Here is a 6,689-nt window from a genome sequence, read left to right on the forward strand (position 1 = left end):
TGTATGTGAGGGTACACTTAAGAAAAAATTTTATTTAGGTTAATCTATGAGTTAAAGAGATTGCATCCCTAAAATTTAGAAAGTAAAAGTTTATATGAGGATGCAACCTTAAATGTAAAAGTAAAGTTGCATTCATCTATACCATCTATTTTGTTTGAATGGTGTAGATTTGATGTTGTTTTAAAAGATGTGCCACCTTTTGATACTACTTTAAAAAGCATATCAAATCTACATTGTCCAACTAAAATGAACAATGTAAAACACCGCAACCTTATTTTCTATGATTGAGGTTGTAGCCTTATACAAACTGCATCCAATTTAAAATAATAAAATGAACTTTAGGTAGGGTTTTACCTGAGAGAGAATGAAAATTCTACTCCCATAGAAGTACAATACTTTTTGGCATTATATAAAGGAGAAAATTTATATAAGGTTGATGCTTTAAATGTAGAACTAAGGTGCTCTAAAATCCTTTAAAAAAGGTTGTTTTGATGTTGGAAAAATATCTAATTGATCATATTGATATTGATATATATCAATATGGAAAAAAAAGATTTTTAAGTCTTAAAAATAGTACATCTCGCAACACATTGTTTGGACCATCTATTTTCAAAATTTTCATACGGCTGTAGATCTACTTGATTTGAACCATTTTTGAAGTTTAAAGTTTTATAATAGAGGTAAAAATAGATTGTTGCATCATCCTAAGAATTTTCAAAAAAAAAAGTAGTGAAAAAATAGATTTAAAAAAAAAGGAAAGTATGCTTTAAGGATAGACGGCCCTAAAAAACAGTGTCGAATGTTGCATAAACTATTTGTCGAATATGACTATTCAGTCGAATTAGGTGGTCATGAAACTCAGTGTCATGTGCTTTCGCCGATGGGAAATTGTAATGCACTACGCAATAATCATAAGGCAAATGCTTAGAAATGTAATATTACAAATTTTTGAACAATCCCAGTGTTATGAAAACATACAAGGAGATCGAAATCACACGATTCGACTCGAAAATAATACCCAACTGAACCAGATCCCTGAGTACATCAGGAGCTGGTTGGGTTTGGAAATGAATCGCCTGTAGTGAACTGGCAATTCATTGTAGTAGGAACATACGATTCCCTGAATTATTCGTTCTAGGATTTTTTAGAGAAAACTTTATCCTCTTTTTTTCAGCCGTTTTGAGCTTTTTCCATACCAGTAATTGACTCAAATTATTGTTCAGATACTATAAGAACCCTTGTCGATGGAGAACTTTCATTCTCAAGATCATTAAATTTTGGACCTGGTTTCTATGCAATGGATATTTTTGTTTAATTTTTAAGGACATGTGATCTCTAACATGGAGATCATGAATATGAAAAAATAAATAAATTTTAAAGGCTAGAAATAATAATTCTAGTAAGAAAAGATTTGGACTGTTAGCTTCTATTGTTTTTAGATGGAACACCTACTTGCATCCATCTTTAAGATGGATGCTTTTCGCTTTTTAAACCGCATATGTAGTCATGTGGTCCAGCTCGCATGAGACAATTTTCCTTAAATTTTCTGTGTGATTTTTTTTTCTTGAAGCTTTTGAGGAATCAGCCAAACCTCAAATATCTCCATTTTTTATGCAATTTCATTGAAATTTTGTTCTAAATGATCACTGTAGAGCCTTCTCCAAGATCAAAGCTTTGGTTTGTTTGAAAAAATAACATATTTACATGTATCTAGCTTGGAAGCGTTCAGGCTTTGTGGCATATTTGTTCCTAAAATCCGTTAAAAACTATAAGAAATCCCAAAACCATAGCAATCCATCTCCTTAGAAATAATTAGGGAAACCCACATGTAGAAAACCTAAGCCTTCTTCACACCCTAGAATCACCAAATCTAAGGAAATCAACCCAAAATCCAGATAATGCAGCAGCCAAAGGCATTAAGAAGAGGAGATGGTGGCACAAAAGTAGGCTAATCCAAGCTCGAAACTCCAAGTTTCCGATTCTCAAGATAAGTAATGTCTCTTTATTTTCTTTTAAATCATTATTTCCTTAATTTTTAGATTATATTTTTTAATTTTTTGTTTACTTTTACTCTTTAAAAAATTAGTTAGATTTTAAAAGCTTTTTAAGGTCTAGTAAACGGATTCTAAAGCTAGCGCTGCTGGTAGATGTAAAGGAAGACTGAATCTGCAAGATATGTGTTGCTTCTAAATCTATAATTTGAGCAACCCCCCCTCTCTCTATTGATTCAAAATTTAACTCTTTGGTAAGAAATTTGAGTTGATCTTGCTCAAAGATCAATCCAAATTCCTGCGTAAACATGACCATAGAGAAAAGGTGGAACACTCAATTAGGCCACTCGATTCAAGAAAATGCTTATTTATATGCTTAAAATGTCAATTATTAAATAGTTTCGTCAATGTGAATTTAAATGGTATATCCGTCTTTATTGTCCAGGTTTCTACTTCAACCCCGAATATTTCTATTTGACCCATGTTATTACCAACAAAATTTTGGAAGAGGTGAGAAATACTGGAGGGAAGCCATAAAAGCCAAATAGCAACATTAAGGGAGGTAAGAGCTAATCTTTGATGCATGAATTAAAATGTCTAATGCATTTCACCATCATCATTTTAGCCTTTTCTCAATTAATTGGGGTCGGCTACATGAATTTTGGTTCTCTATTCTGCTCTATTAAAAGTCATATCCTCAGTGAGGCCATAAATCCTCATATAATTTCGGACTATTTCCAACCACATATTTTTGGGTCTACCCCTTACCCTTATCAATCCTTCTACTTAAACTAACTTGTAGCTCCTAACAGGTATTGTATTTGGTCAGTGCCATACATGGCCAGCCCAACTAAATCTACTCTCTCTCATTTTATCATTTATTGATGTCACACCTAAATTCTCTCGAAGAGATACATTTCGAATTCTATCCCTTCTTGTCTTGTCACTCATCCGTCTCAACATCCTCATCTTCGCTACACTACTTCTATGGGTATATTGTGCATTTATGATGTTTAATCAAAGCAGTCAAACACAACATTTTTACTAGCTTTTTATGGATAGGGATGCAGGAGGTTTATTCACAACTAGACTTGCTAAGACTTCTCACAGTTTGATGGATTCAGGTTATCTCTCATCTAATTACATTTTCTTTCACGTCATCCACCGCATAAAATATTTTAGCTCTTTTCTTACAAAGCCCTTTGCATCTCATTTAAGCTGAATGATGGGAGTGTTATAATTGGGACGCACCTCACTTGAGATGGATCGTTATCAAACTTCCCTCTTAAAAATATTTAGTGATTGGATGTGAGCAAAAGTAGAGTATCTTTCAATGGATGCATACGCCTAAGAGGAATCTACTGACGTTGCAAAGGCTTCATAAGCTTGTTTATAGTCACCACAATTTGAAACTTTGGGGTTGATAGATAAGGAGAAGCATTGAGAACTTGATCAACCTAGATGTAATATTTGTTGCAAATATAAGCTCCATATGATTAACCTAGATGTAATATTTGTTGCAAATATAAGCTCCATATGTGAGCCTCAGGCTCATCAACTTCCTGTTTAGAAATGCCTTGTTCCTAGTGGTATTTCTCTCATATAAGTCTTGTAACTTGTACCGTGGCAACTTAATGGATGTTTAACTCGACAGGATGAACGCATATAGCAACCTGCAAACATCAATAGCAACCGCACAAGACATTTGTATACTAAAATTGCATAAAATTGTATCTTGTGTTTGTAGAGTGCATGTACCTACCTTCTTTTATGCATAAATCGCTCCGATTGTAACATCAACTGATTATGAAAACCATAATCAATTTTTTTTTATACGGTATCAGAGCCTAACCTATCATATCTATGAGCCAGGAACCCCTCTGTAAAACAACCCATTTTGAAAACCACTTTGCAATACCACACTTTTGAAAACAAAAAACAAAACAAAAAAATAGATCTCAAACATCCACCAAAAAATATCACCTTTAAGCGGCCATCAGAAACCAATAAATGCCACAAATCTGATTTTGTCACTTTTTCAATGGGCTACAAAGGATCTGTTGTCCATATTCGAGGCATGTTTGGACATCTCCATCTCATCTAAACTACTCAGTCGACTTTCACATCCAAATCGGTATGTCTCTCTGGCTTGGGTCTATCTGCACTGCTTTGTTTTTGTTTTTTGTTATTCTTTCTAGTCATTCTCTCTCCTATTTTCCTATAGTCTGAGCCACTCTCTCTCCTATTTTCCTATAGTTTGAGCCACTCTCTCCTATTTTTCTTCATCCCCTAATTATAGTCGTGGCCCAATCACAAATTATCTCTCTACAATAATATCTCAATTCCATTGTTCAACTTGTTGTTTATATTTTCTAGCTTCTTTGTAACAATTTTTGGCATGCTTTTTCCATTTTTCAGGCCAAGATTCCTCTCTTCGTGACCTAATTCTCCATTTGTTAATTTGTTTCCCAGCATATCTTTTTCCTGGTGTGTTTTCACATTTTCTTGTCCATTGTTTCCAATTCTCTAGGGAAGTTTATTCTCTATGTCTAGATGCTTCCTTCCCTTTACACCTTTTACATTATCTTCAGGTAAAAGTTCCAATATCTTCATGTACGAGCCAGTGGAGCTTTTATTAATGAAATGCCTTTTTATAAAACTTTGACATATCGCCTTCTCTTTTTGCAAATGACAAGCTACCCTTTTAAAATAAGTGACAGATAATTTTCTATAGAATTTTGACAGACCATTTTATGCTACATTTTTGTGTGCAAAGGGCCATTTTTATAAAAAGTAATAGACCATTTTTCCTAGTTATTTAAAAATAAATAAAAAATATTTATCCTTTCAACTGGTTACTATAAAATTAAATAGAAACAAACTACACCTTATGGGTGCCCTTTATAAGAAATGTCATACATGGAAAAGGGTCCTTGGGATACATCGATGGAACTAAAAAGAAACCTAATGATTTGAAAAAGATAGAAGAGTGGGAAATAAATAATGATGAAATTATGGCATGGCAACTGGAGTAATCAAAGAGTAATATAGGGATCAATCTAATCAACTTCGAAACCCCCAAGAAGCATGGATCTTTTTTAAGGAAATTCCTCATTAGACTAAGTAAGCACTAAAATATCAATTAGTACAAGAACTTTGCTCACTCAGGCAAGGAGAACAATCCATCTAGAATTTCTATTATCTATAATGATGCTCTGGGATACTCTAGCACTCATGGATCCTGTTATTAAAGATGGTCCTAGTGCAAAAATTGTTGCAAAGTCATGAAATGAATTTTAGGTTATTGAATTTTAATAGCACTTAGTTCTAGAATTTAGAAGGGCTAGAAATGCCTTATTACACTGAAGCTCTCTCCCTACTCTAACTCAAGCCCTCTCAGAGTTATTACAGAAGAAACAAAATTAACTCCCTTACATAACTTTTAAGGAAGGAATAATCTTTACTGTAACTCACCCTAAAAAATTGGATGAGTGTAAACAACAAAAGTATAATTCCTCCTATGTCCCTAAAAATAATACATCATCAGTCTAATGCACTTACTGCAATGAGCTTGGATAAATAAAGTTCACATACCCAAAGAAGAAGAAACTCACCCTTGCTACTGCTGAGGATATATCGCAATCATTAAAAAGTTGCATCTTCCAACTTGAGCTGCACATCACATTGCTTGTACTGCTCCATCTATGGTGACACTTACATTGGAATACTTCCAGCCTATCTTTTCACAATCTCGGCTGACTTTTAAACCCACCACATCCTTCTCAGCTAACTCCACTTCAACTTCTCGGTTTATCAACTTAGGAGTCTCTTGCCATATAATAGCTAATAAGTATTATCCTGGATAACTATAAGTATTTTTCTAATACTATTTCTACTATTGATGGAGCCAATGACGTTTTCAAAAATTAGCTTTACATCCCTTAATATTTATATACACCCCATTTTGAAAACTGGAAAATTCAATGGTTATCTAAACCTTAGACAGCCTTAGGACCACAATATCCCAGTAAACCCTCAGACCATAGACTACCATAGTCTATACCACTTGCCAGAATCTTGTAGACCCATTGTTTTTTAAATAAAATTAAGTAAAAAGAGCAAAACCACATATTTTTACTTGATTTTTGGTACGCAGTATCGTATAAACCAATGGTTTAAAAAACGGATCGGTGACCCGAATCGGGCTTCCAAAAAACCGATCCGGATCGGCGAATCGGAGATCCGGATCGGGAATCGGGTGAATCGGTCATAATAAAGCTTAAAAAAAATTCGAAAAAAGTATTAAAATTCATTATAAATATTGTTTTTTAGGAATTCAATAAAAAATGAGGGTACTCCATTAAAAATTTTCATGTTTTTGAATGAATATGCGAATATTGATATGTTCTTTCCCTGCATGAACAGCCATTCAGCATTTAATTTACAGTATTTCGTGCTCATCCCTACACTGTTGCTGTTGGGACTCGATATGTGAATAATATGGCTGGGATAGGGTGGCCTCAAAATCATCATCTCTCTCGTTTTCTCTTTGAATAATATGGATTAAAAAAAAAAAAAACAAATTTTCAAAAAAATCGATCATGGATTAAAAAAAAAATCACAAATTTTCAAAAAATTCTATCATGGATTACAAAAAAAAATTCGATCATGGATTAAACAAAAAAAATCACAAATTTT

Source organism: Amborella trichopoda, chromosome 6 (assembly GCF_054954075.1).
Source record: "Amborella trichopoda isolate Santa Cruz 75 chromosome 6, AtrichopodaSantaCruz75HAP2 v2.0, whole genome shotgun sequence".
NCBI classification, from domain to species: Eukaryota; Viridiplantae; Streptophyta; class Magnoliopsida; order Amborellales; family Amborellaceae; genus Amborella; species Amborella trichopoda.